General features: G+C 42.8%; 1 protein-coding gene across 1 annotated transcript in view; it reads left to right on the top strand.

Moving 5' to 3' along the window:
• Positions 1-147: 147 nt before the first annotated feature.
• Positions 148-13,349, top strand: part of PLEKHA8 (pleckstrin homology domain containing A8) — a 70,780-nt gene continuing 57,578 nt past the window's right edge. Inside the window, exon 1 of the mRNA XM_006146221.3 lies at positions 148-166. The gene's annotated coding sequence lies outside the window, so the exon portion shown is untranslated. The remainder of the gene's footprint in view (positions 167-13,349) is intronic.

Below are 13,349 nucleotides of genomic sequence, written 5' to 3' on the forward strand. Positions count from 1 at the left end.
GGCCTCGGGGCCGCGACCCGCACGGTCCCCTGGGACCGCGGAGGCCCGGTTTCCCCGAGCAGGACCACGGCGCCCGCTGTACCTGGGGTCGGGCGGCAGCCGCAGCTGCCCTTTCACTGGAGGAGACACAGACCCGGGGTGACCCCAAAGGCACGGTGCCCTCGAGGTCAGCGGGATGGCCCGCGGCTGGGTTGGGAGGTTTCCGATGAAAGCCAGCGGTAACGTGGAATCCCGGAGGGGGAAGATCCTTTATCCGTGCAACCGCTCTCCCCTAGCCACCTTCAGAGTCCTGGGCGTGTAGACCTAGGTGTCAGAGTCCCAGCCTAACACTTAGTAAGCTCCAAAGTGTACACTGGGGTTTTCATTTTGGCACTGAGCATTAATTTTTGTTTTGCAGACCCAGAAACTTACTCTAAAATGAGTACAGATATTAGCAGCTGTGTCCCTGCCCTGCCTGGAGGGATGGCTTAAAAGCAGTACCCTGTCTCCTACCCAATCAGTGGAAGTTCTTTCTTCCTATTTTGAGGTTAAAACCGTTCTTCAGCTGTGCCGATTATTCAGAACGAGTATTTACTTCATTTGTGCAACCAGCGTTTATTAGAACCCTGTGTGCTAGAAATTGCCAGGTGCTTTTTGGGAAGTAAACTTTCTATTGTGGAAAATAAACTAGGCGTTTAACATTTTAATGGCAATGTATTTGGAATCAGAAATGTCCCAAGGATCTCTCAGGGTGGGGTAGTGATATGTTGCTACTTTTCTCTGGTGGGACAGTTTCTCAAAGGTTGGAGTGTGGTGATGCGCTGGGTGTTTTAAGGACCGGCCTCTGGGAGATCAGGTGGCACAGTAACTAACTTTAAGGTCACACAGCGCACACAAGTGCACCTGTTGGGTGTACCCCAAATCGAAGCCCTTTGCCTCCTGTGCTTTCCAGCTCTCGTTTATCTTTTATGTAACCGGGAAGAGTATTCATTAGAAGACCTGCCTTTGCTTCAGGGGCCTTCAGCGATGTCAGTAGTTAGAGGAGATGGGTAACTCAGAGCCGGGCAGACTGGTACCCTGCCAACTTACAGGGAGAGGCTTGACCAGGCTGTTTTCTTTTGGAGGTCCTCTAAGCTCTGTTAAAAACAGCGTATGTCCTCAAGTAAAATGAATTACTAGTCAGTAACACCTTTTCCTTTTTACCTTTTTCTTTCATTCTCATCTCTTTTTCTCCCCTTCACCTCCAATTCCACAACCCGGGTTTCCTTTTCCTTTCTGTATGGAAAATTTAGTCTCTCAGTTCAGTACCCATCTTTTGGTAATGAATTTCTTTTTTCTTTTTTTCTCCTTTTTTTTTTTTTTTCCCTGTTTCCTGACTGTCTTTGTGTCTCCTTCAGTAAAGCAAAATTTCTCTAGAAAGATCTTTTGGAATCTTTGTCGTGATGCCTGTACCATCTGTTCTGTTGGGGAAAAAAGAGTCTACTTTTTTCTTTGCTAAGTATGAAGTGCATGCTGTGAGCGGTGCCTGGGTGGAGGGCCTAAAGAATAGTGTTAGAGCCATTGCTAGAGAGAGCCGTCTTCACACGGTCCTGTTCCTCCTCCGTTTGACCCGGGTGCCCCCTCCTGTGGGCACACTGTTCATAGAAGCCCGCCCGCGGGAGCACTGAGTGCTTTTCCAGATAGACTTAGAATTAGGGTTCAACACATTCTCATTCATTAGGAGGTAATTTACTGGGGAAAGTAACAGTAATAGTGTAGGAAGATTACAAGCTTTCTTATTCCCTCTACCCTTCTCTGTGAGTTGGTCTTCCCTAAACCACATGTGATGAACGTTAATGACAAGTTTTGGTGGAGACATCACTACATTTTCTTCTTCTGAAGTTTATTTTAAAAAGTAACTTTTTCGGGACCAGCAGTTATTGTAAATGGCTACGTCGCTGGACTCCCATGTAGTCGACCAAGGTTCGAGTCCCAGACCAGTGGCTTAAAACTCACGCCGGGTGCGTGTGTGTGCGTGCCCAAGATCCCGAGAGGAGAACAGAGGAGAAGGGATTGCGGCGTGACCATCCCCCCTGGGGGGTGATTTCTCGCTTTCTGTCTCTCTGTCTGGCAAGTGCACACGCCCTATAGCAAAAAAAGAAAAAAAAAAAAGTAACTTTTTCGTGTGTGGATTTGCACATAGTAACTTCAAGAAACAGGATCCCAGTAGAAATTTTTGTTCATTTTGAATTTTTCTCCAAGAATGCACCAGGCATGTGTCTGTTTTGTAGTTTATGTATTTTCTCGTCCACAGCTTGATGTGGGATCCCTTAAATAAAATTTGAGTGGAAAAGTTAGGAAACCGGTTTATTACTTGATCCTTCGAAACCTTGAAAGATGTTAATTTCACTTATCAACTCTCTGTGCTAGGCACAGTGCCCGCTAGGCAGAGGGAAAGTGATATTGAACATAGCAGACAGCCCCTGCTGCCCTTGACGCTGAAGTCTGGTGGGGAAGAAAGATATTTATTGGATACGCGCTCAGAAACACATTTTTTTTGGGAGAAAGGGAGGTTTTACTATAGAGCGTATGCACTCGCCAGACAGACATAGAGAGACAGAAAGTGAGAAATCACCCGCCAGGGAGGATGACCATGCCACAATCCCTTCTCCATTCTCCTCTCAGGGTCTTGGACACGCACGCACACGTGCCTGGCATGAGGTTTAGGCCACTGGGTCTGGGACGCGAACCGCGGTCGACTACGTGGGAGTCCAGGAACATAGCCATTACGCTCTAACTTCTGGTCCCCACTTAGAAATACATTTAAGGTGCACGACCAGCCAAGGGCAAAGGCGGCAGAAGCTAGTCTGGGTTGTCTGAGGAGGCTTCTTTATGGGAAGTATTTACGGAGAGCCTGAATGATAGTCAAAGCTAGCTAAGTAGGGAGACCAATACAGAGTGCACTTGGAGCTGGAAGGAGAAAGTTCTCAGGCACAGAAAATGTCAGTGTGAAGGCTTCACATCAGGATAGAGAAGAGTGAGTTTGAGGAAAGGAATGAGAACCCATCTGGTTGCAGAATGGAGAATAGTGGGGCTCCATTATGAAGAGGAGGTGTGGAAAGGCTGATAACACAGAGCCTCATTGTCTGGTTTAAACACTGTTGTGTGATTGTGTGTGTGTTCATACATACATGTGGGTGTGAGAGAGAAGGAGAGAGAAACACAATTGTTTAAAAGCTTACACTGGTTGCAGTGTAGAAAGTTTTCTGGTCACATGTTTCTATTGCTCTTGCTGCATTTATTTTATTTTGCCAAATACTATAGTTGTATTATGAGCTTGTCATGCCACTTGAATTAAATCAATAGTTACCAGTTACTGAAAGCTGGAAGCATCAAGTCCTGAGCATAGCATCTACATTGCCTACATGAGTATACTTCTGGAATGCAGAGAGGGAAAGGAAGAAATGTGTCTTTTCCTCAAATGCTGGGGACCTTGTGCTCCTTCAGTGGACGATGCAAACGCAAACCACAAAGCACCTACAGCAAGGTGTGTTTTCTTCAATAGTTCTGAGCCATCCCATCTTTCAAGGAACAGAATATTGGACATATTGGGATATAGTGTCTAAACTTTTCCTCAGTTGTTAAAAGATTACATTTAGAATGAAAAGGGAATGGATTAAACACTTGACCAACATCCATGATGAGTGAGACGTACTGCTAGATACTATATGTTACTTGTTTCTTTCAAGACCTAAGATTCAGTCAGGGCTATGTATTATGCATGCAGGGCTATATGTTTAATGTTCTAGAACACTGATTCAGGGTTCAAAGAAACTTAAAGTCTAATATTAGTTCAACCACTGCTAGCTTCATCATTCTGAGCTTTAGTGTCTACCCCCATTAAATTAATAGAATTTGACAGAACCAGCAGTTAGCGTAATGGCTATGTCACTGGATTCCCACGTAGTTGACCGCAGTTTGCATCCCGGACCCGGTGGCTTAAACTCATGCCGGGCGCGTGTGCATGCGTGCTCAAGATCCTGAGAGGAGAATGGAAGAGAAGGGATTGCGGTGTGGCTATCCCCCCTGGGGGGTGATTTCTCGCTTTCTATCTCTCTGTCTCTCTCTGTCTATCTGGTGAGCACACGCGCCCTATAGCAAAATAAAAATAAAAATTAAAAAAAAAAACTCTCAAAAAAATAGAATTTACCAGGTTTTTGTTTTTTTTTTTTTAATTTGCCCTGAGACATGTGCATTCACCAGAGAGAGACAGATAGAGGGAAAGTGAGAAAGTACTCCCCAGGTGGGATGTTCACACTGCAGTCCCTTCTCCTCTCAAGATTTTGGGCATACATGCACATGTGCCCAGTGTGTTTTTCATGCTGCTGGATTTGGGATTTGAGCCATGTAGTTAGACATGTAGGATCCAGCACTTTAACCACCATGCTACCTGGTGACTCTGTTTGTTGTTTTCTTTTTTTTTTAGATTTATTTTTGTTTATTTCCACTTATTATTATTAATTTTTAATTTGATCAGACAGAGACAGAGAGAGAGAGAAAGGGGAAGTGAGAAAGCAAGCCACACAGGTCCAGGACTTGACCCCCAGTCTGCCATGTGGGAATCCAGCACCTTTAACCACCACACCACCTGCCAGCCTTGTTTGTTGTTTTACTTAAAAACAGGATCTTACCATGCTGCCTAGTCCAGCCTCAAGTTCACAGTCCTGTCTCAACCTCCCAAGTTACTGGGGTTATAGACACACACTACCATACTCAGCCTTTAAGTAGGACTAGGAATCAAACCTAGGCCTCCCATGTGGTTTCCACCTACAGAGTACAGTATCTTAGCAGTGTCCCCAACCAGAGTTTGACCTGGATTTACCCATTTATAACTAAGAATAGTAAAATAAACATGTTAGCACTTACAATGCACCAAACATATTCTAAATATTTTATAGGAATTGACTTATGTACTCTTTGCAACAATTTTGAAGAGTGATTCCCTTTTTTTTTAATCCCCATTTTTCAGGTGAAGACACTGAGGCACAGAGGTGGAGGTGGTCCAAGGTCACAGTTAATAAGTGGCTCCAGAGTCACTTCATTGTATACTTACAATGTATACTTCATTGTATAATACTTACAAAGGTCCTTCCTGCTTCCTCATTATATAATTCTAGCTGACTCAGAATGTACCTATATTTAAGGTATGTTTGACCTAGAATAGCAGACTCTTGGGGTTGAGTGTGGGGAAGTGTTCAGGAGTGTGAACGGTTTTGCGTGCCCAATGTTAGACATATGTTTTGCCACAAAGAATTTTTCTGAGTTCTTTCGACTTTGAACTTTCTACTTTGCAGTTTCTGATCTTTTTCTTGCCCACTCAGCAGACAGGAGAGGGCTGCTGCCATGAGCTCTGACTAGCTGCAGGCTTCTCGGACTTCTCCAGCAGGTTAGGGCACAAGCCGTTGCAGCACTGCATTCCAAAAATAACAAAAGCTTGCATCATGCTGGCCAGATGGTTGTCATTGAGGAGGTGCTATAATTTGCTTCCCCCTAGGTGGAGGAAGGTGACTCTAGCCTCTAGCCGTGTGTGTTTATGCTGTGTAAACAGTGTGAGGAAGACATCTGGAGTGTGAGTGATTCAGAGAAAGACCACGGGCTCACAAGCACTAGTCAACCTTTTGCTGTTGTCATTATTATTCGAACATCTTTATTGAGATAATAATTCACATACCATAACATTTATCTATTTAAAATGTACAAGTCAGTGGTTCTAGTATATGTACTTAGTGTTACCGTGATCGGTTTTCTTTTTAAGTTAATTTGCTGAGAAAGAGAAAGGTGCCCTTATATGGCCTTCGCACCGCCATCATTCCCTAGCCTCACAGCCTTCCATAATCCCAGTACCTTGGGAGGTCTAGACAGGACTGCCTGGCATGTTCAAGTAGAACTGAGTTGTAAATCCGGAGCACTCGCTATGGCTTTCAGCATTGTGCAGCACTGCCCTTGTGCCACTGCCCGTGCCACTGTCATCCACAGTCAATTCTAGAACATTTTCATTATCCCAAAAAAGATTAGTTACAATAGCAGTCACTCATACACCTGCCTCTTAATCTCGGGAAATACCAACCTGTGCATGGAAGTCAGAGGGGTATACATTTCCCATAAATGGAATTGTATCATATGTGGTCTTTCGTGACTCCCCCCACCCCCTTAGAGTAATTTTGCTGCTGCTGTTCATTCATGCTGTAGCATGTAATAGTACTTCATTTTTTTAATAAACAAATATTTCATTGTATGGCTATACCACATTTTGTTTATCTGTTCTTCACTTGGGCATTTGGGTGCTTCTGTTTGTTTGGATATTGTGAATAATGCTGCTATGAACATTTGTGATTTGTCACACATTTTTGTATGACATGCATTCAATTCTCTTTAATATAGACCTATTGGAATTGCAGGGTCAGATAACTGTTGTTTAACCATTGAAGGAACTGTCAAATGACTTTCTACAAGTGGCTGCTCCATTTTATTGTCTCATGAACAAAGAAGGCTCCTGTTTCTTTACATCTTCACCAACACTTTTTATTTTCTACTGTTCCATGAAGTTATTTATTGGGACCAGCAGGTGGCATAATAGTTATGTTGCTGGAATCCCACATAGTAGACTAGGGTTCAAGTCCCAAACCCGGCAGCTTAAAACTCACACCAGTGGGGACCAGCAGATGGCGTAATGCTTATGTCCCTGGACGCCCATATAGTTGACTGCAGGTTGAGTCCCAGATCCAGTGGCTTAAATTCACACCAGATGTGTGTGCGTGAGTGTCCATGATCCCAAGAGGAGAATGGAGGAGAAGGAATTGCGGTGTGACTATCTCTACTGGGGGAGGATTTCTCACTTTCTGTATCTCTTTGTGTTTCCAGCAAGCACATGTGCCCTAGCAAAAACGTCTCAAAAAAACCCTCATGCCGGGCATGTTTTGTTTTCATGCATGCCCAAAATATCAAGAGAATGGAGGAGAAGGGATTGCAGTGTGACCATCCTCTGGGGGGAGGGGGGGGTGATTTCTCACTTTCTGTCTCTCTGTTTCTCTCTGTCTCTCTGGTGAGTACACATGCCCTATAGCAAAAAGAATCTCTCTTTTTTTTAAAAAAAAGAAAAATTTATTTATTTATTTGATGAGAGAGAGACACAGAAACAGAGTCCCCATGCTTTGATCCACCCAACTCCTGCCTAGATCATGGGCACAGATGTGTCCCTGCCATGCTTTGGGAGGTTCTGAGACAGGAACTTGGGACGTTTCCCATGTGGTTCTAGCTGCGCTACTTCTGTACCACCATCTGGCCCCTTCTTTCTTTTTGATTGTAGCTAACCTAGTGGATATGAAATGGTACCTTGTTATTTTATTTTATATTTTTCTGACTAATGATGTTGATCATCTTTTCATGTGTTTATTAGCTATTTGTGTATCTTTCTGGATAGATATCTGTTCACATCCTTTGTCCATTTGCTAATTGTTTTTTTTTTTTGTTTGTTTGTTTGTTTTCATTTTGGAGTTGTAAGAGTTCTTTTTTCTCTATATAAGACCACATATTACGCAGTTGCTTTTATGGGAAGTGTATACCTCTCTGACTTCCATGCACAAGTTGATATTTCTCGAGATTAAGAGGCAAGTGTAGGAGTGATTGCTACTGTAACTAAGCTTTCTATGTGCAAATCTTGGCTCCTCTTGCTTCTGAGAATATATGTATCCTGGATTCCTTAAATTGTCCTTTTGAAAGTTAGAGGGAAATAGAAGTATATTACAAAGGAAAAATCCAGATAAACCATCAAAATTTTGAAATTGACTGTAGTCCTGTGACAGTCAGATGACCTTTTTCCGGATGAAAGATTATTATAGATCATGTAATTCTGTATACCACTGATCTGTGCTTTTGCTTCCAGCAAAAATGAATAATTTATTAAAGAGTTTAGAGATATACCATTGTCTCATTGGCATCTCATCAAAGATGGCTCCAGTCGTTCTGCTGACTTTGATGTGTGGTGTGGTCAGAGATGTTGGGAGTGATCCATGAAATGTTCTATGTCATCAAAGTTGTCTGAACTGAAGCTTGGGATCATTGTTCTTCGTGTACTCTTCAGGGTTTAATCTTTACCATTTCCTGTTACCATTACTTTCATCTCGTTTAGATTGAACAAAGCCAATTCGAGTTTATGAGGAATAGATCTGAGGCAGATAGTTAAAGAGACCGTGGAACAACGTCTTATTGTTGAACATAAGATAGATGAGTGGGATAACAGAGGGTCCATTCATTAAAAAAATATATATATGTATAGTTTTAGACTTAATAGAAACAACTCTGTCTGGAGAAAATGGAGTAAATTATCACAAATGATATTTTGTGTCCTTTGATGTGACAGGAATACTGGAAAAGGTCAGCCTTCTCTCACACAAGGACTCTCTAAAATATTATCCATTTGTCCATCTCTCCTGGTATAGCTACACACTCCACAGCGAACTTGAAAATGGATCAGAAAGAAATGCCCGTGTATTATGTGTGTGTTTGTGTGTGTGTGTGTGTGTATATACACACACACACACACACACAAACACACACATAATACACGGGCATTTCTTTCTGATCCATTTTCAAGTTCGCTGTGGAGTGTGTAGCTATACCAGGAGAGATGGACAAATGGATAATATTTTAGAGAGTCCTTGTGTGAGAGAAGGCTGACCTTTTCCAGTATTCCTGTCACATCAAAGGACACAAAATATCATTTGTGATAATTTACTCCATTTTCTCCAGACAGAGTTGTTTCTATTAAGTCTAAAACTAGATGGCTCCATTTTGATTTTTAAATGCCAAAGAAATGGTTTCAACCATCTGCGTTCAACACTGTCTGATGCCCTTATTGATTGATTGGTTCATTCATTCATCCACCCATTCATTCAGGAAATGTTTGTTCAGCTCTGACTTCCTGCTAGACCCTTTGTGGGTACTGATGATCCTTGTTCTCAAGGATAGTATAGTCTAATAGAAATCCTTTTTAATCCTGAGAATGTCTTTTCAGCTACATTCGTCATTTTAGCTAAACTTTCAAGTGGTTTCCCTTGATACTGTGACATTACAAGGCTTAGAGAGAGATGCTTCATTGCATATAGCTAATCCTAGGGTGATTGGGTGATACCTGTCACCCTCTGGTGTCTTTACTGGGACTTTAGAGGCAGATTGGCGGGACCAGCAGATGGCATAATGGTTGTGTTGCTGGACTCCCACACAGTAGACTGTGGTTTGAGTCCCAGACCCAGTGGCTTAAAACTCACACATGTGTGTGTGCATGCTCAGGATCCCAAGAAAAGAATGGAGGAGAAGAGATAATGGCATGGCCATCCCTCCTGGGGGGTTGGTTTCTCACTTTCTGTCTCTGTCTCTCCAACGAGCATACATGCCCTACAGCAAAAATCAGTCTCTCTCAAAAAAAAGGTAAATTGGCACCTCTGGCAAGCTGGAACATTGAAGTTTTTGGTCTCGGCTGGCATCGTAGACACGCTGTTCCTTTTTTGCCTTTACTGGGCAAACTCGTACAGTGTTAGAAATCAGGACAGAAGAAAGTAAGAGGAAAATATAAGACTCACCAAAGGAGATACCTGCCTTTGTCAAGAAAAAAAGTAAAGAACCCCTCATCACCAGTGGTCAGGGAAAACTTCACAGAAGAAACAGGACTGAAGAGAGGACAGTGTTGGCATGGACAGTATCAGGAAGGTGAAGGAAACACTAGGGAGCAGAAGTGGCCTTCCATAAAGAGACTAGGACGGCTGAAAAAGCGTTGTTTTCTGGAAGTAGGAGGAGTTACTGAGATGTTGTTTGGATGGGATAGGATTATTAAACCAAGCCTACATGTTTAGAATTGATATAGGAGGGAGTCGGGTTTCTAAATAGGAGGAAAGAACAGGTAAAAACAGTGTTTAAGATTAACCTTGCCAACAGATGGCGTGATGGTTAAGGCACTGGATTCCACATGGCCAACTGCAGTTTGATTCCTAGACCTGGTGGCTTGAAAGTCACCCCAGGCCTGTGTGTGTGCATGCCTAAAATCCCAGAAGGAGAAGAGAGGAGAAGGGATTGCAGTGTGGCCATCCTTCCTACCCCCAGGGTGATTTCTCTTCCCTCTCACAGTCTCTCTGGTGAGCATAAGTGCCCTATGGCAAATAACCTTAAAAAAAAAAAAGATGAACCTGGCTGAAACATGATAAAAGAAGTAAGGGAGCTGAAATACAGGGGAGATGGTGAGAGAAGGGGAGGAGAGAGGCATTATCTCCCATTTCACAGATGAGTAAGCCAAAGCTCACAATAGAAATACAGCACTCCTCACTTAATGACCTACCTGGTTATCTGCTCCTTGGACTTAGTACAGTGCCAGTTCTCCAGTGCCAGCATAGGGAATCCCCTTTCTCAGTCTGTGTGAGTCTCTGGAATCCTCTTACTTTTTGTCTTTTTCCTGCAGTTGGTCAGTATTCACGGTACGAAGTGCTGGCAGTCATGCAAGACTACATATTTCATTTATGAATTTGTACTTATTGTGCACCCTAGTAGTGTTCAGAATAAATTAAAGCAACCACACCAGATTCATATTATTGTGCTGTGTGTTGTCATTTTCAGGCTGTTATCTAATGTGTGTTTTATGCATGGATAGAATTACATTATTCTGCTATGGTGTTGAGATACCTCTTGGAAGCTATATACCCTGTGATGCCACAACACACCACAAGACATCTGCCTTTAAGCTCCTCGTTTAGCAACCAATTCATTTGACAACAACTGACCTAGTCCTAGGGACGGAAATCAGTTAAGTGAGGCATGCCTGTAAGTAACTTGGAGCTATACAGCTAGTAAGTCTTGAGCCAGGTCTCCCTGCCTGTGTCCTGTTCATGACGTCGCATTCTGTGCTCCAGTGTGACGGAAGTGGGATGTTAAAGCCAACAGTGGAAGTGAGAGTGATTGGGAAGGACTTGGTGGCTGACCTGGGGAACGGTGCAGCAGTGACCCACAGGTTGGATGGTGAAAGGATGCTGGATCTGTTGAGAGAGATTTTATAGCCAGTGGGAAGATGGTGTGTTAAGCCCGAAAGGAACCTTGGATATTCAGTTCAGTCAATCTCTGTTTATAAATTGGAAAATAATGTCCAGAGAAATGAAGCACTGCACTCAAGATGACACATCTGGATGTTATGAGTTGGAAGTTGAACCAAGGTTTCCTGACTGACCTCTGAGTAAGACGCTGTTGGGACATACCAGGAGAAGCACCAGAACAAATAAATGCCCAGTTTGGTAACACAAATCACACAGCAGAGGTGACTTCCAGCAGGCTCTAAGGGAAGGGTCTAAAGAGAATTCGATATAATATATTGTAATTATAATAGTCTTCTCACCATCTGCATGTCTGACCAGCAGATGACATAATGGTGATGTCACTGAACTCCCACATAGTCAACCATGATTTGAGTCTTGGACTTAACAGCTTAAAACTCACACCAGGCATGTGCATGTGTCCCCAAGACACCAAGAGGACAATGGATGAGAAGGGATTGCAGCTTGGCCATCCCCCCTGGGGAATGGTTTCTTGCTGTGTGTCTCTCTGGCTCTCCAGAGAGCACACCTGTCCTATAGCAAAAATCTCTCTAAATCATAATAATTTTAAAAAGCCTGTAGGGACCAACAGGTGGTGTGGTGGTTAAGGTGCTGGACACTCCCACATGGTTAACCACGGTTTGAGTCCTAGACCTGGTGGCTTTCCCTCCCTTTCTGTGTGTCTCTTTCTGGTAAAATTAAAAAAAAAAAAAAAAAAAAAAAAAAAGAATGAATAAATAAAATTAAAGAATTTTAAAAAAAGAAGCCTGTAATTTGCTAATGTTCTGTATTATGTATTATCAGTAGGGGGGTTTCTTCTCTTTCTTCTCGTCTTCCCAGCTACAGTAAAAATCTTCCTGACTGACCTGGCAGAGGAATCCCAAACTTTGCTATTCCACGGCTGAGCTCCTTCCAGGAAGCTGAGGGGGGGGGGTGGGTTCTGAGGAAACTAGGCATGACTAAGCATCCAGACTGGACACTGGAAAACAACCAAAGCTGTAGAGATCAGAGGTCATACTAAGTCAATAACTGTGCTTCAATTAAAATGGTTGATTTTTTTTCTTCATGTGTATTATGGGACTGGCTCCATGGCTTGGTAGTTAAAGGAGCCAGATCTCACATGGCTGACCCCACGGTTTGAGTCCTGGACCTGGTGACTTGGGAAACATGCCAGGTGTGTGTGCATATGTGCCCAATGTCCTGACAGGGTGGAGGAGGAAGGATTGTGGTGTGACCATTCCCTATGGGGGCTGTTTTCTCCCTCTTCCTCTCTGGCAAGGGCACACACCTTCTGGCAAAATTTCTCTTAAAAATGCATTATGTATCTACTATGCATACTGTGTAATATATTTTAGCCATAATATATGTGGGTATGAACATAAAAATCATAATTTATAGTGAACAAATTGAGTCTTGACTCATTTCAGAAACATCATCAGTTCTATTAAATTTCTTGAGTGGCACAAATGGTAGCATTCTGAACTGCTTTGCAGGGAGTCACATGGCCAACTGCAGGACTGGATCCCCAGTCGGCCTGAAAACCCACTGGGAACGCGTGCATCCCAAATCCTGAGCAGCTGGAGTGCTAGGGGAAGGGCATTACAGTGTGACCAGACCCTGGAAAGGGTATGTGTTTGTCTCTTGCATGTGTACACATATGCTCGTTCTCTCTTGTAAATAAAAAGAATAAACTTCAAAAACAATTATTGACATTTTTGTTACTTTCACTTGAAACAGATTCTTTGTAAATAATTTGTTACTTTGTACTAGACTAGTTGTTACTTTGTATAGGGGTGGTTTCTTGCTGTGTCTCTCTGGCTCTCCAGTGACAGCTGGGGAAGTCTACTAGCAATCATCTAGATTCACCTGCAGTTTTGTAGAAAAGGAGACTAAAGCTGAAGGAGGTTAGGGGAATTGACCTTTTGTTTCTCCCATTCTACTCTCCCTTAATTTTGCTATCGTTTCCCCCCCCTCTTTTAGTTGATAAAAAAGCACTTCCTTTCAGTTTTTCCCCCCTTTACTTTTGACTTAATTTTCTATAGAACATTTGAGTAGTTCCTTCTCATTTTTTCTGCCTTTCTACACAACAGCATTTCTTTTGGATTTTTAAAATTCATAATATGTTAATTTTTTGTCTCTTTTTGTATGTTTCCACTTAATATATATCAACTATCCATACTCTGTGATAGAGACTGAACGATTGGAGGACATAAAAGCATTGAAAATAGATATGGACAGTGTGGAAGGAGGGTGGGAGAGGGA

This window comes from Tupaia chinensis, unplaced genomic scaffold (genome assembly GCF_000334495.1).
Source record: "Tupaia chinensis unplaced genomic scaffold, TupChi_1.0 Scaffold000170_1, whole genome shotgun sequence".
Classification (NCBI taxonomy): domain Eukaryota; kingdom Metazoa; phylum Chordata; class Mammalia; order Scandentia; family Tupaiidae; genus Tupaia; species Tupaia belangeri.